Genomic DNA, 22354 nt, shown 5'->3' with positions numbered 1-22354 from the left:
GATGCTCAGGATGACTCTCTGGAATTGCTCCAAGTGGTGCTTGAGGAACCCTGTGGGAAGCCAGGAATGGAATCCAGGTCAGCCGATTGCAGGCAAATGCTCTACCTGCTGTACTATTGCTACGGCTCCCAAAAGAAAATCTATCAAGTATTTCCGCTGGAGATCTGATGGGAAAACTGTTGAAAGTTGTTCTCAAGAGTGAGCCCTTAAGGAAAGTCTTTAGGACACAGAGAAACCCGGGACACGCGGCCATTCTGATTCCTTGTTGAAGTTGCGGAGGGGTGGGAAGCTGCTAACCCGTAAAAGCTGCCAAAGAGACACCGCCCACACAGCTGATTACCAGGGTGTGTGTGCAGGAGCAGCGGCCAGTCTGGTTCCCCCGGGTGTCAGTGGACACAGTTTTGTGAACGCACAAAGCATCTATCAGCATCTTGAGCTCTCCCTCCTTCCCCCCAGGGCCAGCCACAGCAAGGGCTCCAGGGAGGTCAGTGCCAGGGGATTCAGAGACCTAGGGCCAGAGTGATCCTCAGAGCCCTGCGGGCATGTGGCTGCCACTGAGATTCTAGAAATTGGAGCCTGGAGTCTCGGAGATAGTCCAGTGGGGAGGGCGTTTTGTTTGCCTTGCTCGTGGCCGACGTGGGTTCAATCCCTGGCATCCCACAGGGTTCCCCGGATACATCGGGAGTGATCCCGGAATACAGTCAGAAGTAGTTCCTGAGTTTTATCAGGTGTGACACAAAAACAAAAAACAAAAACCCCAAACCCAAACCCAGGAAACTGGTTGAATTGGGAACAGGCGGTGCTCCCTGGGGACCATGTGCTCTGAGGAGGCTTTGATGCCTGAGGCTCACGGGGAGTCCAGGGCCACCTTGGCACAGCTGGAGAGGGCCCAGCACAGTGCTGGGTCTGCGTCCTGCCGCCAGCCGACTGGGAAGAGTGTGTGGCTACAGGGGCAACGCGTGGCTGTGGGCTCCAGAGGGACCATCTAACTGCGGGGTGATGTTCAGAGCAGGGTAGGAGAACCCCAGTCTGGCTGCCCGGCATGTAGGGCCCCATCCAGAAGTCCAAAAGTTGAGTATGTGGAGTCACACCCACAAACCAGCCCCGACTCAGCTAGACAAGCTTAATAATCTGCCTAAGGAGCAGGCTGAGGGGTGGTGGGAAGAGTAAAAGTAATGGTGGGGGGAAGGTGGTGGGATTGGTGTTGAAATAATGAATGTAACAATTATTGTGAACAGCATTATGCAAATTTAAAAACACGAATTTGGGGTTTAGAAATAAGAAATTAGGCAAACACTCGCTATACATTTATGCAATGAGGTCGGTCTGCAGAGCAAGCCCTCTTCAGGTTCAGATTCATAAGCAAACACAAACTTGGGAGTGATACTGACTCACAAGATCGTTTGCTGTGATGACTTTGCACGGTGAAAGTCAACTCAAAATTACTTGATTTTCCCATATTTATTTAAAAACAAATGAATATGAATACACATTAATTCCACAAATTAAAAATTGTATTTGTGCAAGCATACTTGGTGGCATTCAGGAATTCCCTCTTCCTTGTGCCCAGGGATCCCTCTTGGTGACATCAGAGACCATATGAGGTAGTAGAAATTAAGCCAGGGTCAGCCACATGCAAGGCAAGCATCCTACCTACTGCCCTACCCACTTTCTCCAGTCTGCAAAACTTTAAATTGATGACCAAATTCTTCAGAAATGTAACTGAAATGGAGAATGCGAAAAGCAGGAGGCTTTAGGCCCAAACAACTGACTCACCTGGAATGACTCTGAGCATGGTTCCCCATACAGACTGAATCACCCTTGGCCCGCATCTCTTTGTGTTCAGTGTCACTAAGCAGAAGTACGAGGTCGCGTCCTCCCTGCGAAGGTTCCGGATGAGGAGGGCGCCCCGGTTCTCGCCCTGTATGCAGTTCCAGTGGAGACGGTCCTTGAATTCCTTAGGGGTCCAATTCAGAGTCTGGTTGTAGATGAAATCTCCATGGAAGTGCTTCCACCTCCAGCCTATCTTCACCTCAGGATTCTCGGCTAACTCCCAGCTGTAGTGGAAGGAGCAGGGGATGCGGACGGAGCCGCCCTCAGGGGCTGCCAGGTGCTCTGGCTGGTCTACTCCAAAGTTTTCATTGTCACAGTCTCCAGGGGCAGCTGGTTTGGGAGGAGAGACACAGAAGTGTGATCCCGATGCCCCAATTCCCTGGGCAGGGCAGAACCGTCCATCTGAGCAGTGTCCTCTGTCCAGGCTTAATGGATAGGGATGACCCAGCACCAGGGCAACTCTTTGCTCCTGGCCAAGAGGGCCCTGCCCAGACCCCCAAAAGGCACATCCCCCAGTTGCCAGCTCAACCCCGTGGGCTTCCATGTCCGGTCACTCACCATCCAGCACAGAGACCAGCAGGGGCAGCAGCAGCAGCGGGGACGGGCCCATGTTGTGCTCTGCTCAGGGCTTGCGGCAGCGATGCTTCTCTGTGGGCGGCTGGGGGCTCCTGAGCACAGTGGAGGGAGGAGCAGGCGGGGACAGTGCAGGGAGCCCCAGCGTGACCAGCGCTTCCTGTGACCAAGGCTGCTCTGTTTCTGTATTGCACAAGGGCCTCTATAGGCCATTGCAGGGGCCCCACCGCCTTAGGTGTGGTGTTGGGGCCTAACCCAGGTGCTGGACTCTCTCCCCTCTTCCCTGCACCCCTGCTTAGCTGCCCTGGACACTCCAAGGCAGCTCGCCGCTGTGCATTTCTGGCTCTAAACTTGTCTCTGCTCCTCCCTGGCTATTCCTGCCCAGGACAAGGTGGCCGCGGGGCATGTTGAGGCTGTCAGGAGGGACGTTTTGGCCATGGGCCTCTCTCAGCCTGGCCTCAGAGAGAGGGACCGAGAGATGGGGGCTGGCACCTGGCCACCCTCAGCTCCCACTATGGGGGCTGTGCCTACCCGTGCCCAGGCTGAAGTGAAGAACTGGTCCAAGGGGTGGTTCAAGGGATGGGCAGCCATGATTTCACAGAAATAGTGCTCTCTTTGTTTGCAGTGGCAGCAAACAAAGTGACTTCCCTTCTCCCTGTCCCCAACCCCAGCATGACCCCTCAAGTTCCCCCTTGCACTGCCAGGTTCTTCTTTTCCTCTCTCGCAGGCCTGAGAGAGGAGGTGCAGTAACTTCACAGAGACCATCGTCTGTCAGTCCTACACACTTCTTGCCTCATAAAATATATATTTCTATTATATATCAGATAAGCTGGAGCAATAGCACAGCGGGTAGGGCATTGCCTTGCAGGATTCGATTCCTCCGTCCCACTCAGAGAGCCTGGCAAGCTACCGAGAGTATCCTGCCGGCATAGCAGAGCCTGGCAAGCTCCCAGTAGTGTGTTCGATATGCCAAAAGCAGTAACAACAAGTCTCACAATGGAGATGTTACTGGTTCCCGCTCAAGCAAATCAATGAACAACGGGTGGACAGTGTGACAGACAGTGTGTCTACTATGCTTGGTGTCTGTCTCATATAATATATTATATGTATAATTTTGGTTTTTTAGACCGGTCAATGCCTAGGGATTTCTCTCGACTATGTATGTGCTCAGGGATCACTCTTAATGGGCTCAGGGATCCTTATGGGGTGCCAAGGATCGAACCCAGGTTGACCACATGCAAGTCGAGCACCCTGCCAGCCGTACTACAGTTCTGGCCTCTATTTCTTTAATGTGGACAATAATTTCCAAAGGTGTTTGCAGTAGGGTCAGCCATCCATGTTCCCACCCTTATTCCCAAGACCTCGTGACCCCATCCCTCCACTCCAGGCTCTCTCCTACACCTATCCTCCATCCTTGACATATTTAAGTTAAATCACTGTGGTTCGGGCCCCATGCTTCCAGAAATGACGGGTCTAGTAGATCTGGCCACATCACAACACCATCCTGTGGTGGTCGTGTCATGTTGGGCCACCCCTGAGAAAGCTGAGCCCAAAGCCTTGAAAACTTCTGAGCCATGGAAGATGTTCCAGAAATTGGGATCAAGAGCCACAGCAAAGGCTCAGGATTGGAATCTTCTAGTCCTGCCTTGATAGTTGTCTTCATTTTTTTAAAAAACTGTTTTTGTTGTTGCTTGTTTTGGGGTCATACCTAGTGATGCTCAGAGATCAAATTTGGGGCAGCCACATACAAGGTAAGTGCATTCCCTGTGTACTGTCGGTCCATTGCCCTGATTGCCTTTTCCTCTCTCTCTCTCTCTCTCTCTCTCTCTCTCTCTCTCTCTCTCTCTCTCTCCCCTCATCCTCCCGTTCTCTCTCATCAAAGTAAACTTTCCAACTTGAAATGACACTTGTGGTGAAAAGAGAGTTTAATCGCATGCTCATCCATTCAAGGAAAGAAATTACTAAAACTATGATTAAAAAACAGGAGCGATAGCACAGCGGTAGGGCATTTGCCTTGCACGCAGCCAACATGGCCAACCGATTCCTCCGCCCCTCTCGGAGAGCCCGGCAAGCTACCGAGAGTATCTCGCCCGCGCGGCAGAGCCTGGCAAGCTCCCCGTGACGTATTCGATATGCCAGACACAGTAACAACAAAGTCTCCAATGGAGACGTTACTGGGCCCGCTCGAGCAAATCAATGATCAACGGGAGGGCCTTTACTTACTTACTTTTAGTTAATAAGGAAAAGGACTATAAAACAAAGTTCCTGGGAGAGAGCAATGAAGTTTCTCCCTCTTGGAGAGCCCATCAAGCTACGGAGAGTAACCCATGAGCACGGCAGAGACTGGCAAGCTTCCCTTGACGTATTGGATATGCCAAAAACAGTAACAACAACGGGTCTCATTCCCTTTACCACGAAAGAGCCCCCATATGCCATTAGGCTACACTAGCTCGCGACAGGGACGACTGGAGACGTTACTGGTGTCCACTCGAGTAAATCGATGAACAATTGAACAAGTGATACAAGTGAAGGAAAAGGATAAAGGAAAGAAGGAAGAAAGAAACGAGGAAATGAAAGTCCAGGAAAATTTTGGTGTCCACTCTAATACAGTTGAAATTTTAGCTCCAAAACGCTCTGCCTTTTCTTCTAGATTTGCAGTGCCCCATAATGACCACTAGGGGCCACCAAGGCAGAGGCTAGCTGGAACTTTGTGCTGTGGGAGGAATCTTTTTTTTTTTCTTTTCTTTCTTTTTTTTGGGGGGGAGGGCTCACACCCGGCAAGGCTTAGGGGTTACTCCAGGCTTTGCACTCAGGAATTACTCCTGGCGGTGCTCGGGGGACCATATGGGATGCTGGGAATCGAACTCCGGTGGCTGCGTGTAAGGCAAACGCCCTACCCGCTGTGCTATTGCTCCAGCCCCTGTGGGAGGAATCTTTTTTTTTTTTTTAGATGTTAATAACTTTTTTTTTCTTCTTTTTTTATTTTTATTTTATTTTTTTTTTTACAGTTGTAGATTTACAATTTTTTGTGCTTGGGTTTCAATTATACAATGATCAGATACCCATCCCTCCACCAGTGCCCGTTTTTCACCACCATGGATAATATCCCTCCCACCCCCATCCCCCCATCCCCCCCTGCCTCTGTGGCAGGGCAATCCCCTGTGTTCTCTCTCTCCGTTTGGGTGTTGTGGTCTGCAAAAGAGGCATTGAGTGGGAAACATGTTCAGTCCATAGTCTACTTTCGACATGCATCTCCCCTCCTGGGAGGATCCTCCAAACATCCTTTATTTGGTGCTCCCTTCTCTATCTGAACTGCCCTTTCCTCTAGGATACCCGGCTGACCTCTAAGTTATGGAGTAATCCTCCTGGTGCTGATCTCAGCTATTCTTGGGTATTAATCTCATATTTTGTTACTTTATGTCCCCCAGATGAATGTAATCTTTCTATGTCTATCCCTCTCTTTCTGACTCATTTCGCTTAGCATGATACTTTCCATGTTGTACCACTTTTATGTAAATTTCATGACTTCATCTTTTCTAACAGCTACATAGTACTCCATTGTGTAGATGTACCAAAGTTTCTTTAACCAGTCATCTGTTCTTGGGCATCCAGGTTTCTTCCAGTTTCTGGCTATTGTAAAGAGTGCTGCAATGAACAAACAAGAGCAGATGTCACTTCGACTATACATTTTTGCCTCTCTGGGATATATTCCCAGGAGTGGTATTGCTGGATCAAATGGGAGCTCAATTTCTAATTTTTTGAGAATCGTCCATACTGTTGTCCAGAAGGGCTGAACCAGTGGACATTCTGTGGGAGGAATCTTGTGTGTCTCGAATGAATGGAGCAGCCTCGGGTACAACCCAAGGCTGTCAGCAGAGTGTCAACCGAGTCAGTATTCGTGAGTGGGACACTTGGAATAATCAAAATGTAAATCCACCTTCTATCAGTTTCCACAAAATGCAATTTCTTGGTTTCTGGGTGTCTGGCTGGGTGTGGGAGTTGTGACACGTAGGGTTCAAGGGCAAGTTTTGCTTTGCCCTCCCTGTGACCTTGGGATCAAGAAGTGTGTTCCCTCGATGAATTGTTGGAGTGATGGGGAAGTTAGGAACACGGGCCAGGGAAACAGGCAGCCAGAGGCAGGAGTGCAAGCAGCCCGTCCTGGGAACTGGGCTGAGATGATTAGGTCATAAAACAGAGCTGACCAGGACAGAACAGAGGGACCCAAACGTACCTGTGACCATGGCAGTAAGGGAGCGGGACCACCAAATCAGGAGATTAGTAAATGTCTCCCTGGGACCTAAAACCCAATGTACTGTCACACAGTCTCAGCCACAAGGACCCCCACTAAGACAGGTGTATAATTCCCTGCCTGCCTCAATGTCCCTCAGTGTATTGTCATGACACAACCAATCCCAACACTTCATTCATGTGTTCTTCTTCTCTTTGTCTCACCACTGCACTGTCTCACCGTTTATAAAAATGCTCTGTGGGACCAGAGCCATAATACAGCGGGGATGGAATTTGCCTTGCAAGCGGCCAACAATGGTTTGATCTCCGGCATCCATATGGTTCCCCTTGCATTGTCAATATAATGTATGAGTGCAGAGCCAGTAATAACCCCAGAGCATTGCCAAGTGTGACCCAAAAAGCAAAAAGAAAGAAAGAAAGAAAGAGAGAGAGAGAGAGAGAGAGAAGAGCTGAGGGCCTAGGGAAATGGTAGGGGAGGTACAAACATCCCTTCCCAGGGTTCTGGAGGAGGAACAGTTCTCCAACGCTACAATAGACATCTCTTATAAAGAAAAAAGAAACAATAGAGTTGGAGTATTCATTCAGGGTGCAGGGAGTTTGCCTAGCATAAGGCCGACACTGGTTCGATCCCTGGCATCCCATAGGGTTCCTCAAGCATTGCCAGGAGTAAATCCTGAGTGCAGAGGGAGGAGTAACTCCTGAGAATTGGTGGGTGCAACCCAAAAAGAAAAAGAAAAGACAAAAGACAAAAGAAATGAGTCGCTGGAGAGATGGGAAGGGAGACACAGACAGCCGAGGAGGGGGCTCAGAGCAGGGTACAGGCAGGGCTGCTCCCCCGAGAGCCTTGTCTGGGTGTAAAGCAGCTGCTGACTTAGGGGCGCTGTGGCCTCCAGCCCAGCACAGAGGGGATGAGAGAACCAGCCTCTGCTTTCAGTGTTGTCGGGACACTGACTGTCCAGAACCGGCTGGGATGCTGGGAATCGAACTCCGGTGGCCCTTACCTGAGGCCTGAGACCCGCTTTATTCCTCAGGTGGCCCCTACCCCAAGCCACTGCAGGTGGCACTTCAGCACAGAAACTCGGGGGACCCAAAAGTTCAGCACCTTAGGAAATCAGCGACAGTGGAGGTCGAGAAACCACCTGGAAAAGGATCGCAAGGAGAGGGTGGAGCAGGCTGCCAGGGTCCACGACTGCGACACTCGCCTCCTTCTTGCCTGGCCTGAGGACATGGGTGATGGTGACCATGCACAAGGCAGACAGAGGCTTGGCAGAAACAACCCCGCTGACCACTCAGCTGTCAGGACCCAGCTGGGGGGAAGATAAAGGTCTAGAGGCAAAGCCCCACAGCCAGTGGCATATGGGCATTTTTAATTTTTTTGTTTTGTTTTTGAACCCATTCTGCAGTGCTCAGGGTGACTCCTGGTTCTGCATTCAGGAATCCCTCCTGGCAGTTCCCAGAGACCATTCGGGATGCCAGAGACTGAAGCTGCGTCAGCCACATGCAAGCAAGCACCCTCCCCGCTCTGCTCTCTCCGCTGCCACCTCTGGCATTTCTTCTGGCAGCCTGAGGGCACTAAGAAATCTTTTTTTTTAAATTTTTTAAAAATTTTTTATTATTAGTGAAACACCATGAGGTACAGTTGTAGATTTACAAATTTTTGTGCTTGGATCTCGGTCATACCACGATCAAATACCCATCCCTCCACCAGTGCCCATTTTCCACCACCAGGATAATATCCCTCCCCCCCCCATCCCCCCATCCCCCCATCCCCCCCTGCCACTGTGGCAGGGCATTCCCTTTTGTTCTCTCTCTCCTTTTGGGTGTTGTGATCAGCAAAAGAGGCATTGAGTGGCGAACATGTTCAGTCCAGTCTACTTTCAACCTGCATCTCCCCTCCTGGGAGGATCCTCCAAACACCCTCCATTTGGTGTTCCCTTTTCTATCTGAACTGTCCCTTCCCCTAGAATACCCGGCTGGCCTCTAAGCTATGGAGTAATCCTCCTGGTGTTGATCTCAGCTATTCTTGGGTATTAATCTCATATTTTGTTATTTTATATCCCCCAGATGAATGCAATCTTTCTATGTCTATCCCTCTCTTTCTGACTCATTTCGCTTAGCATGATACTTTCCATATTGTACCACTTGTATGTAAAGTTCATGACTTCATCTTTTCTAAGAGCTTCATAGTACTCCATTGTGTAGATTTACCAAAGTTTCTTTAACCAGTCATCTGTTCTTGGGCACTCAGGTCTCTTCCAGTTTCTGGCTACTGTAAAGAGTGCTGCAATGAACAAACAAGTGCAGATGTCACTTCAGCTACACATTTTTGCCTCTCTGGGATATATTTCCAGGAGTGGTATTGCTGGGTCAAATGGGAGCTCAATTTCTAATTTTTTGAGGAACGTCCATACTGTTTTCCAAAAGGGCTGAACCAGTCGGCATTCCCACCAACAGTGAAGGAGTGTCCCTTTCTCTCCACATCCACGCCAGCAACGGTTGCTTTTGTTCTTTTGCATGTGGGCCAGTCTCTGAGGTGTGAAATGGTATCTCACTGTGGTTTTGATCTGCATCTCCCTGATGATTAATGATGTAGTGCATTTTCTCATGTGCTTTTTTGCCATTCGGATTTCTTCTTTGAGAAAGTTTCTGTTCATTTCATTGCCCCATTTTTTGATGGGGTTGGATGTTTTCTTCTTGTGGAGTTCAACCAGTATTTTGTATATCCTTGATATCAACCCCTTGTCAGATGTGTATTCGGCGAATATTCTTTCCCATTCTGTAGACTGTCTTTGTATTTTGGTCACTGTTTCTTTGGAGGTACAGAAGCTTCTTAGTTTAAGATGTCTCATTTATCTATCTCTGTTTTCACTTGCTCAGCCAGTGGCGTGTCATCTTTGAAAATACCATTAGCCTCAATGTCATGGAGGGTTTTGCCAACTTTGTCTTCAATGTATCTTATGGTTTCTGGTCTGATGTTGAGGTCTTTAATCCATTTTGATCTTACCTTTGTACATGGTGTTAGGCAGAGTTCTGAGCCCATTTTTTTGCATGTAGCCGTCCAGTGATGCCAGCACAATTTGTTAAAGAGGATTTCCTTACTCCACTTCACATTTCTTGCACCTTTATCAAAGATTAGATGATCATATGATTGAGGGGAGATGTCAGTGTATTAAACTCTGTTCCATTGGTCTGCAGTTCTGCCTTTGTTCCAGTACCATGCTGTTTTGATTATTACGCTTTGTAGTAAAGTTTGAAGTTAGGGAGGTTGATTCCTCCCATTTTCTTTTTCCCAAGAATTGCTTTAGTTATTCATGGGGGTTTATTGTTCCATATAAATTTCAGGAGTGTTTGCTCCATTTCTTTGAAGAATGTCATGGGTATCCTTATAGGAATTTCATTGAATTTATACAGTGCTTTCGGTAGTATTGCCATTTTGACAATGTTAAGTCTCCCGACCCATGAGCAGGGGTTGTCTTTCCATTTCCTCATGTCCTCTTTTATTTCCTGAAGTAGCGTTTTGTAGTTTTCTTTGTACAGGTCCTTTACTTCCTTAGTTAAGCTGATTCCTAGGTACTTGATTTTCTGGGGCACAATTGTGAACGGGATTGATTTTTTCATATAGCTTTCCTCTCTCTCACTGTTTGCGTATAGGAAAGCCATGGACTTTTGGGTATTGATTTTATAGCCTGCAACTTTACTATACAAGACTATTGTTTCTAGGAGTTTTTTGGTGGAGGTTATTGGGTTCTCTAAGTATAGTATCATATCATCTGCGAATAGTGAGAGCTTGATTTCTTCCTTTCCTACCTGAATGCCCTTAATATCTTTTTCTTGTCTAATTGCTATTGCAAGTACTTCCAGTACTATATTGAACAGCAGTGGAGAGAGTGGGCATCCTTGTCTCGTCCCTAATCTTAGAGAGAAGGTTCTCAGTTTTTCCCCATTGAGGATGATACTTGCTGTAGGTTTGTGGTAGATGGCTTTAATTATGCTGAGGAAAGTCCCCTCTATACCCATTTTGGCTAGGGTTTTCATCATAAAGGGGTGCTGGATCTTGTCAAATGCTTTCTCTGCATCTATTGATATGATCATATGCTTTTTATCTTTTCTTTCGTTGATATGATGGATTATGTTGATTGATTTCCAAATGTTAAACCATCCTTGCATCCCTGGGATGAATCCTACTTGGTCATGGTGTATGATCTTTTTGATGAGTAGTTGGATTCTATTTGCTAGTAGTTTGTTGAGGATCTTTGCATCTGTGTTCATCAGGGATATCGGCCTGTAGTTCTCTTTCTTTGTGTTATGTCTGTCTGCTTTTGGTATCAGTGTGATATTTGCTTCATAGAAACTGTTCGGAAGTGTATCTGATATTTCAATTTCATGGAAAAGCTTAAAGAGGATTGGGAGTAAGTCTTCTTTAAAGATTTGGAAGAATTCACTGGTGAATCCATCCGGGCTAGGGCTTTTGTGCTTGGGGAGACTTTTTATTACCATTTCAATTTCCTTGATGGTGATAGGTCTGTTCAGGTATTCCAGGTCTTCTTGGTTCAGCCTTGGGAGTCTGTAGGAGTCTAGGAATTTATCCATTTCCTCGAGGTTTTGATGTTCCGTGGCATAAAGCTTTTCAAAGTACTCCCTGAGGATCCTTTGAATTTCTGTAGTTTCTGTTGTAATGACCCCCTTTTCATTTCTGATTCGGTTTATTAGGGTTTTCTCTCTCCCTTTCTTTGTGAGTTTTGATAGGGTCTTATCGATTTTGTTATTTTTTTCAAAGAACCAGCTCTTGGTTTCATTGATCTTTCGGATTGTTTTCTGGGTTTCCATCTCGTTAATCTCTGCTCTGAGTTTTATTCTTTCCTTCCTCCTGTTAGGGTTGTGCTCCTTTTGTTGGTCCTTCTCCAAGTTCTTAAGCTGTGAGGTTAGTTTATTTATGTGGGCTCGCTCCTCCTTTCTGAGGAATGCTTGTAGAGCTATAAACTTTCCTCTTAACACAGCTTTTGCTGTGTCCCATAAGTTTTGGTAACTCGTGCCCTCATTTTCATTTGTTTCTAGGAATCTTTTGATTTCCTCTTTAATTTCCTGTCTAAGCCACTCGTTGTTTAATAGCGCACTGTTTAATTTCCATGTGTTTAATTTAGTTTTCTGTTTTTGTGTGTGATTTACTTCTAATTTCAGCGCATTATGGTCTGAGAAGATTGTTGATATAATCTCTATCTTCTTAATTTTATGGAGGCATGTTTTGTGGCTCAGCATGTGGTCTATCTTGGAGAATGTTCCATGTACGCTTGAGAAGAATGTGTATTCAGCTTTTTGTGGATGAAGTGTCCTGTATATATCTACTAAGTCCCTTTCTTCCATTGTTTCCCTCAGATGAAGTATGTCCTTGCTAAGCTTGAGTCTGTTTGATCTATCAAGAGGTGACAAAGCGGTGTTGAAGTCTCCCACTAGTATTGGGACACTAAGAAATCTTTGCTCAATAAAAATATTTTTTCTGGGGCTGGAGAGATGGTACAGCGAGAACTTGCCCGCCTTGCACACAGCCGACTGGGGCTCGATCCCTGGCATCCCATAGGGTTCCCCAACACCACCAGGGGCAATTTCTCAGCGCAGAGCCAGGAGTAAGTCCTGAGAATCACCAGGTGTGGCCCCAAAACAAAAATTAATAATTAAATTATTTTTCTTTTTGTCATAAATACCTACAGTGAAGATACCATCCTTGTCTCATATTTATTTATTTTGCATTTTGAGATGTTTTTCCTTTGGCAAAAATCTGACCTGGCCTGACTTTTCAAGTCTCCCTGTCACTCTCTCTGTATCCTCTGTATCTCTCTCCCTTTCTCTCTCTTCCTCCAATAGCCAAAATATTATTGACTTGATTTGTCTCTTCATCTGCCTCTCACCCTGTTTCTGATATATTTTATAACTTGGAAATGTGAGGAGGTGATAGTAACATCTTGGAAATACACCCCCAGAGTACAGGCTATAGAAAATTCTTTGAGATCAGGAATAAACATAGGCTTTTTCTGAACTAATTGTTTGTTTGTTTGGGGGCCACACCCAGGAGTCCACAGCAGAGCATCCACCTCCTTGGTATGATGAGTCGCTCTGGGCGGCTGTTGTCGGGCAGCGCCAGGCTGAACTTCATGGCCCAGGCGTTTACAAAGAACACGGGCAGGCGGCTGAAGGCTGTGCGCAGGAGTGTGAGCAAGTCGCTGCGGTGCCCGGACTCAGTAGTGGGTGTTGGCCAGCTCGACGACCATCAGTGGGTGGGTTCTAGGGTCAGCAGCGCAGACACGGCCTCCAGGATCCCAGTCTGGAGCCGCACGGAGATGGACACGGGGAAGGCAGTGAAGTGGATGCCCGGGGCCCACCACCCTGCAGAGCCCAGCCACGGAGTGTAGGAGGCCACGGGGTGCAGCTGGGCAGCACCATGGCCAGCAGCGACCCCATCTGGTAGGTGAAAATCCACCAGCCTCAGAGATGTAGGGAGACGGGAGGGAAAGGCGGCCAGGCAGCTCATTTCCACACGAGTGATGCCTGAGCACAGTCAGAAGAACCCCTGAGCATTGCTGTGTGACCCCAAAAGGCCCCCTCCAAACAAAGGGGAGATTAGAGAGATGGGTAGACAAATGGAGCTTGTCCTGCACGCAGCTGATGCAGATGAATGATCCTTGGCACCACTGTTCCCACCCACACCCCCCACCCGCAACTGCAAGGGGAACTCCGGAGCAAAGTGTCAATTAGCCCCCAGGTGCTTCCCACCTCCCAAAGAAACAACAGGGAGAGAGAAACCTCAGGGAAGCCAGATGTTACATTCACGAGACACAGGCTATGTTTTTAAAAATATATTCGTCTAATCCAAATAGTCACTAAGAAAGCGAAAACTTGCATGAAAGTCTTGGGATCTTGTGGCGAACGCGCAGGGGACTGGAGGCGGGTGCTGTTATGTGCCACACTCCAGTTTGATCCGCGTGCTGTGTGGGACCCCTGAGACGTGGAAAAGTCCCTGGCCACTGCAGGGTGGGTGACCCCAAGTACATTTGGACCGTCAGGCTTGTGATAGATCTCAGGGAGTGAAAGAGAAGGAAGGAAGGAAGGAAGGAAGGAAGGAAGGAAGGAAGGAAGGGAGGGAGGGAGGGAGGGAGGGAGGGAGGGAGGGAGGAGGAGAAGGAGGAGGAGGAGGGAAGGGAGGAAGGAAAGAAGGAAGGAAGGAAGGAAGGAAGGAAGGAAGGAAGGAAGGAAAGACATCCGAGAGATGCTCAGAGGCCTAGAGGCACACACTTTGCTTGCAGGACCCCCAGTTCCATCCCCAGCACCACATGCTTCCCTAAGCACCAAACTGAGAGCCATCCCCAAGCATCCCCAAGTATGACCCAAAGACCAGGGGACAAAAAGGAAATAGAGGGGGTTGGGGCATAAGTACAGCAGGGAGGGCACTTGCATTGCACATGGCCAATCTGGGTTCGATCCCCGGCATCCCATATGTTCTCCAAGCCCTATCAGGAATGATCCCTGAGCACAGAGTCAGGAGGATTTCTCGTGCATCATTGGGCTCAAAAATAACACAAACAAAAATAACACAAACACAACCAAAAAAACCCCAAAACAGAAGTAGGGTAAGTAAAGAAGGAAGATAAGAAAGACAAGGGAGAAAAAAAAGGAAAAGTGGAATTAAATTGAGATGAGGGAGCCAAGGTTTGAATGGATTCTCAACACTCACCCAAAGCAAAAAAAGAATGAGAAATTTAATGGAACGTTTCATTCTGAAGGGGGTTCTGCAACAGAAAAATTGTATTAGGTGAAAAGTAAATAAATCTGGTACCAGAGACATTCTACAGGGTCAAGGCTGATGCTTTTGCCTGTGGCCGACCTGGATTTGATCAGCTGCTGCCCTGAGGATCTTGGGTGCAGTCCAGAGGCTCTTGAGCACTGAAGGGTGTGGGGTTTTCACTTGGGGTTGCCCGGGGAACTCCCAGCACTGCAGAGCCAGCGTACCACTCACATTCTTAGGACCTGCACTGCCCCTCTGGCCCTGCTAGTCTAGAACTCCTGGGGAGGATCCTGGAATCATTATTGTTTTTTTGATTTTTGGGCCACACCTGGTGGTGCTCAGGAGTTAATCCTGGCTATGTACTCAGGAATTACTCCTGGCTGTGCTGGGGGCCCATATGGGATGCTGGGGATCGAGCCCAGGTCAGCTGCATGCAAGGCAAGAGCCCTCCCCTCTATATATTACTCCAGCCAGGATCCTGGAATCATGGTGGGGGTCCCAGACCTCTGGAGCACAGCTTGGGAGGATCCCTACCGACACTTCCAAAAGGCAAAGAAATTGAAAGAAGCAATGGACATTAACTAATACCAAGGCATCATTGTTCACTCAGAAATTGCAACAGATATTCCAGGTTGATGGAGGATGTGTGAGCATAAGGAGAGAAAGTACGAGAACATGCTACCATCTGCTCAGTTTCTTCCTAAATCGAAAGCTGTTCTCCCACAAAGTCATACAAAAATTCCCACTCTTTCACAGGTTTTTATCCAAGAGAAAGAACTATTTGCCCACAAACACCTTCTGTTCGTAGCGACGATATTTAGAGTCCCCTCGCAGTCTGGAAGTGACCCAGATGGTCTTTGGTCAATCCATTGATTACACAAAACCACTCAGAAACATTTCAGGGAGAAGAGAGAAAAAGAAGAAAAGTGCGTGCCACAGAGGTCGGCTGGGTGGTGGTGCTGGTGAGAGGGGACCAGGGGACATGGGTGATCAGAATGTACACTGGTGTTGGAACATTGCAAGATTGAAATCCACGGTGAAAGCTTTGTGACTGTGTATCTTATGGTGATTCAATTACAAAATTTAAAAATAATAAACAATTATGTCACTAAGCAAAAGAAGCCAGGTACCCACATGCTTTATGGCTCAGAGAAAATCCATCAATCCTTGACTGGGACTGGTGTCGGATATGCAATGGCTGCAGGGACTGTGGGAACCTCTAGGGGGTGTGCTTCCACCTCTGGATTGTGATGGAATCACGTTTACCAAAATCGGACCAGTCTGTGAAACAAGCACCGTTCACTGCACACCTGATTTGCAAAACAGCGCCAAAATTCCAAAACCGGCTTAATCAATGGCTAAATAAATAGCAGTGCTCCTACACTATAAAAAAAATCTCCAAACTCAGATCACACGGCTTTGATCTGCTAAGGCAAATAGCTTAAAAAAACAAAAACAAAACAAAACAAAAAAATCGCCCTTTTCCCAGAAAAATATGTCCCCGTCTTTCTTACACGTCTTTCTTACCCTATCTAGCTGACCTATTTTAGAGGTCAGAAATAGTCACTAAAGTCTATGGTGGGCCCCTTCTCCCTCCCCAGATTGTCTGCAGAATCCCCCACCACCCACTGGAGTGGATGAGCTGCAGGTGCAGCTGCCTGGGACCACTCAGAGCAGGAGATGGAGAACAGGCTGGTGCCACTTCCCCTGAGTCCACCGTCTTCAAGTTGAAAATCCAGAGGCTATGCCCAGAACAGGTCCCCGCTGTCAGTCTTGGGTTGATCACAGTGGTCTCTAGCCACCCAAATGATCTCCCAAAAGCTGCTAATGGCATAGATGTCCTGGATGGCACCCCTCAGGTGGTAAGGAGTCTTACCTCCTGGACTTCTGGGATGGGAGGCTGGTACAGGATAGAGGTCAGGCTGCTGTCGAGGTCAGCTTGGACAGAGTTGGAGTTGGAGGGAGGTTATCATGGTTATCATTTTAATTCAGAAAGTTTGCAGGTTGGGCTCGCTTTGGCGGCGCATATGCGGAAAGTTTGCAGGTCAAGTTTTAGAAATACAGTGAAGACAAAATCAGTGGTCAAGAAAGAGTAATTTTTTAGACACAAGAGGGCAGTAGAATAGAATAGAGAAGTGCAAGAGAAGAGAGGAAAGAGAAAGAGAAGAGTGAGAGAGGGAGAGAAAAGAGAGAGAGGGAGTAGAGAGATAATTCAGAGTGCAGGATGCTTGCCTTGCAAATGGCTGACCCAGGTTCCATCTCCAGCATGCCATAGGGTACCCTGAGCACTGCCAGGAGTAATTCCTGAATCCAGAGCAAGGAGTAACCCAGAACACTGTTGGGCATAGTCCCAAACTAACACACAAAGAGACAGACAATAAAGAGAGAGAGAGAGAGAGAGAGAGAGAGAGAGAGAGAGAGAGAGAGAGAGAAGAAAAGCTCTTCATAGAGGCAGCAGGAGGTTGGGAAGGTGGGTGATGGGAGGGAACCTGGGGACACTGGTGCTGGGAAATATACACTGGTGGAGAGATGGGTGGTGAAATATTATATGACTGAAATAATGAACAGCTTTGTAAGGTTCTATCTCACAGTGATTCAATTAAACAGTTATTTGTAAAAAAAGAGAGAGAGATCCCTCATTCTTCTGTAGACACAGAAAAAATCACTACTTATTTATTTTTGCTTTTTGGATCACACCCAGCAATGCTCAGGTGTTACTCCTGGCACTGCACACAGGAATCACTCCCGGTGGTGCTTGAGGAACCCTGTGGGATGGGTCCCAGCAGTGGATAGAACCCAAACACCCTTCCACTACCCACTGTACTTTCATTCCAGCCCCTAAGAAGAAAATCTATAAAGTGTTTCCTTGGGGGTCTGATGGGGAAACTCTGGTGAAAGTTATTGTCAAGAGCAACCCCTGAGGAAAGACTCTAGGACACTGGGAAAACCAGGACTCGTGGCCATTCTGATTCCTGGGTGAAGTTGTGGGAGGGCGGGAAGCTGATGCTCCATTACAGCTGCCAGAAAGCCACTGCCCACATGGGAGCTGATTACCATGATGTGCGTGCAGGAGCTGTGGCCGGACTGGACCCCTGGGTGTCAGTGGACAAAGTTTTGTGAACGCATGAAGCATCCATCAGCATCTTGAGCCGCAGTCCCAGTAATGGCTCCAGTGCTGGGGGATTCAGAGACCCTGGGCCAGAGTGATCCTCAGAGCCCTGCAGGCATGTGGCAGCCACTGAGAGTCTTGAAACTGGAGCTGGGTTTTGAGCATGGTCCTGCGGGTAGAGCTGACCTGGGTTGGATGCCCAGTGACCCATACGTTCCCCGAAGTCACCCAGCAGTGATCCCATAGCGCAGAGCCAGGAGTCAACCTTGAGCACCGCATGCCAAAAACAAAAAAACTGAAGCGAATGGGGCTCTCCAAACCTGCAGTTTAGGAGACAGCCAGTGGTCTTTGCCAGTGCAGAGCAGCCCCTTCTGCTCAAAGTGGAAAGTGTGGTGGAAGCGAATTCCAATCGAGCTGCCGCTTGGCCGCTGGCCGGCCTATGGGACCTCGCCGAGGACAAAAATTCCTCACTTTTCCATCCTTCTCCCTAATGGAGATCTGACCAGGAAGAAGCGATCAAACGAGACTTACACCCAAGGATAGTAGAGATGTGTACCAGGAGGATTACTCCACAACTTGGAAACTGGCCTCACATGCTGGGGGAAAGGCAGGTCAGATAGAGAAGGACCATCAAGTAAAGGGTGCTTGGTGGGCCTGCTCGGGATGGGAGATGGGTACTGAAAGTAGACTATAGGCTGAACCTGATGGCCTGTCAATACCTATATTGCAAACCCCAACACCCAAAAGGAGAGAGAGACCAAAAGGGAATGACCTGCCACAGAGGCGGGGTCGGGTGGGGGGATGGGGTGGAGGTGGTGGGAGGGATACTGGGATCATTGGTGGTGGAGAATGGGCACCAGTGGAGGAATGGGTACTGGATCATCATATGACTGAAATGTAAGCACGAAAGTTTGTAAGTCTGTAACTGTACCTCACAGTGACTCATTTAAAAATTAAAAAGAAGAGGAGGAGGAGGAGAAGGAGGAGGAGAAGGAGAAGGAGAAGGAGGAGGAGGAGAAGGAGAAGGAGAAGGAGAAGGAGAAGGAGAAGAAGAAGAAGAAGAAGAAGAAGAAGAAGAAGAAGAAGAAGAAGAACAAGAACAAGAACAAGAAGAACAAGAACAAGAAGAAGAACAAGAAGAACAAGAAGAAGAAATAATCAAAGGATCAAAGGAGTGGAAGATGTAGAGCAGCCAGAGTCCAAATGAGGAAAATGACATGGTCCCCTTCTGGGTGCACATGGGGGGGTGGTGGGAGTGGTGGACAGTCCAGGCCGGTGCTGCAACCTGGAGAGCAGGGCAGGCACCCGCAATCTATGTTCTTTCTGCAGCACAGCCTTCTCCGGTGATGAGAAGTCTGGTGGGACTGAGCTGCTGCCTGGGGAGATCCTGCTGCGGGTGCCAGGCGGCCCCTGCTCAGTGGTGGTTCTGCTGTGGAGCCCGGGGGGGTCGAGCGGGATGGTGCAGGCTAACTGCTTGGTGACCCTCGTCCTGCCCGTGGTGTGGGCCCGGCCGCAGTCTCGAGATCTGCCCGTCGCGAGGGCGCGGAGACGAAGACGGCGCTGTGGGAGGTGGCCGGTGGCCCCATCCTCTTGGACACGGGGACGGGGGGGGGGGCGGGGTGGCGCCCTGGGCTGGGGAGGTGCTGCTGGGGTCCCTGGAGAGGCAGGGAGTGGGCCCAGGCGACATGGGGCTGGTGGTGGGCATGCACGGGCACAGGGACCCCGTCGGGAACCTGGGGCTATTCCCTGGGGCACTCCTGCTGGTGTCCTCCCCAGGGGCCTCTACCTCCCGCACACGCTGAGCAAGGAGCGGCCCCTATGGCTCGGACCCAGGCTCAAGGTGTGGGCCACGCTGGGCCATGGCGGCCAGCGGGACGTGAGCGTGGTGGTGGAGGGCACTGGCCCTGGGCACCCGTGGTGGTGGCTGGCGACGTGTTCGAGCGCCACGGGGACGAGGAGTCGTGGTGGGCGCTGAGCAAAAACCCGGTGGCGCAGGAGCGGAGCCGCAGAAGGGTCCTGGCCACCGCCGACTTGGTGGTTCCCGGCCACGGGGCCCCCTTCCGGGTGATCAGGGGAGCCCCGCGGTCCTGCTGCACGAGTGTCCCGTGAATCTGGCACCGCTACTGGGCACTACGGATCCCGGGGACCCTGCTTCTGCTTCAGGAACTAAGGACCCGGAGGTGCATGGGCCGAGCAGCCAGCGGGTGATGGCCACGGGCTTCAAAGTCTCCTTTGAGGACCGACCCCTCTTTTCTCTCTCATCACCAAGCTGAGTCCAAGGACTGGCCTGGGCGGTGTTGCCTCCTCTGGGACCTCATTTGTAAAACGGGGATGTGGTTAAAAATAAAAACGGGAAACCACCAACCATCTTGCCCCCAAGCCTACTGCTGGCCATGAACAGGGAATCTTGCAAATGCAGTGGGCTAGAACGGCCCCTGGATACTCTAGCCTGCTAGTTCTCTTAGGGTGCAGGCTGCAGAAAGAAGGTGCCCGCTGTAGGACACCCAAGCTCGAGCCAAGGTACAGCTAAGAGGGCATTTGCCTTGCATGCAGCCAACCAGGTGAAATCCCTGGTATTCCACATGGTCTCCTAGCTCTGCCAGGCGGGATCCCTTAGCAATGCCAGGTATGCCCCTTACACACACAACACACACACACACACACACACACACACAAAAACACACAGCACACCATATCACCCTTGTCCCTCTACCCGGTCATCATTCATTCTCTCAGTCCTGAAGAGCCTTTCAACACCTGAAACGTTCCAGCCACTGCTTGCTCAGAAGGATAGGAGACAGTGAGCGACAGACAAACGGCCGTCTCTCCTCGAGGTGACTTCAGAGTTATCAGAGAGGAAATACCTGTGCTGACTGAGGAAAGAGAATGATCCAACAGGAAGGGGAAAGAAGGGGGCCGTGGGGGGGGGGGGGAGGTATCTTCCTTTAGAGCACTCTGGGAGAACATCCCAGGAGCGGAAGCTTGATGAGAACTGAGTGGAAGGAGACCTACACAACTGGGGAGAGGCGATTCCAGCCCCAGGAGCAGCCGCTATGAAGCTCGAGACAGGCGGGCCTGACCTGCTGGGAGAGCAGGAAGGTCCTGCCTCTACGCCAGGCCCTGGAAGGGCACAGGAAGGTTCTGGGTTACTTCTGAGACACAGGCCTTTGGCCTGTGAACAGGCTGATGACACAGATTCACAGAACCCACGTTTGGGTACCCGCCACTCAGACCAGTTACTCAGGGCTGAGTTGAGAATGGTTTCATCAGGAAGAGCCAACTTTGATGTGTTCTCGTGTGACCCCATCCCCACCTCCTCCCTCCCTAATCTTAACCATCAAGTTGGGACTGGGGCTTATCGGGCTGGCTGAGAATGTAAGTTAGGAGTTTAAGGTTGTGGGCAGGGCAGAGGGTCTGACTTGAGGTTGTCCGCACTGGACTCTGTGATGGTTCTCTTCTGGTCAGTGAGCTCCTCCTGTTGCTCCTCTTCCTCTTCCTCCTCCTCCTCTTCCTCTTTTGCTCCTCCCCCTCCTCCTCCAGGGGCTCTGACACCCTGAAGCAGCCTTCCAGGGCCTGACTGGTCTCTCGTTCAAGGGAAAGAGGAATCCTCGGGCGCGATAAACCCCAGAGGCATTTTCAGGCAGTCCTTGGTCCCCACCAGCCCTCCCAAATGACCAAGTTCAGCACCCCAGAGAGAGTGTGAGAACATTTCTTAGGATGAAGAGGAAGGCAGGGAGTGCAGGAGAGGCAGCGCCAGGACGCATGTATGAGGAAGCGGGTGCCTAATGCTCGCGCATTTTGGGGGTCCAAACCCATCCCTGTGTCTCCCCTTCTTTGTCTCTGGGTCACACCAGGAGGAATAGGATGGACCAGAGACCAAGGGGAGCCTGGAGTGTTTCGTATAGCCTCTGCCCAGGTTCCGGGAGACAGCCTTGGTACGTGTAGGCTGGAAGGAAAACTGTGCAGGGTGGCCAGGGTGCTGGGCACGGGTCTCTGCCTTTCTCTTTTGAGCTGCTCATTCCCACCGTGTCCTCTTGCTATGTTCTCTGGAGACGCGCACTTGGCTTTCCGTGGGGTGCTGGGCACCAGGCAGTGGTCAGGGCAGCTGTGTCCAGCAGAGTCCCTGGGTCCATCTCAGGATCCTGCATAGGGCAAAGGGTACGGAGGTCTGAACTGATGGCTCATTGGCTGTGTGGCTTGGCAGGAGTTCTGGAGGAACCCCAGTTCTTCCATCCCGGCCTCAGGGAGCACAGTCCAGACCACAGGGGACCACGGGGGGGTGGGGTGGTGCTAATGAGGGTGGCCTGGGGGCAGCCTGGGAAGGACACTTATTCCCTGTCCTGGTACGAGTCTGAGAGGAAGGTGCCCGGGCTGCGACTCCAGCAGCTCAGGCGGGGCTGCAGGGCCCCAGTGGACTGTGCGGCATTTCCTGCGAGGCCCCAGGGGTGCAGAAAAGACACTGGAGACCAGGCTGGGTCCTCCCATGCTGGGGATGGCGTGTTTGGGAAGGCCCTCAGTTCAGGACACCTGTTGGGGGGCTCTGGGACAGACAGGGAGGGGCTGCTGCTGGAGCTGGAGAGAGCAGGGGAGGGTGGGGGAGGTGTCAGCCTGGGGACCAGAGGAGAATGGGTCAGGCAGGGTGACTGTCCCTTCCTCTTGCCACAGGCAATGTGTCCTGGTGGCCGCTGTCCCCCGCCCAAACCCATGTCTCTACTCTGACTCACCAGAGACTCCCCAAGACTAGCTGCAAAGTAGCACTATGAGCCCACAGGGAGGGCCCGAGGCTTCCCACACCACCCGCTCTGCTCTTGTCCCCA

The 22354-nt window shown here is 50.0% G+C and overlaps 1 pseudogene; it reads left to right on the top strand.

Moving 5' to 3' along the window:
- Window positions 1-12752: 12752 nt before the first annotated feature.
- Window positions 12753-19646, top strand: LOC130018969 (metallo-beta-lactamase domain-containing protein 1-like; annotated as a pseudogene).
- Window positions 19647-22354: the final 2708 nt, after the last annotated feature.

The sequence above is a fragment of the Sorex fumeus genome, unplaced genomic scaffold (assembly GCF_029834395.1).
Source record: "Sorex fumeus unplaced genomic scaffold, SorFum_2.1 ptg000345l, whole genome shotgun sequence".
Classification (NCBI taxonomy): domain Eukaryota; kingdom Metazoa; phylum Chordata; class Mammalia; order Eulipotyphla; family Soricidae; genus Sorex; species Sorex fumeus.
The sequence above is the reverse complement of the archived record's forward strand: the minus strand, read 5'-3'. Positions and strand labels throughout refer to the sequence as shown.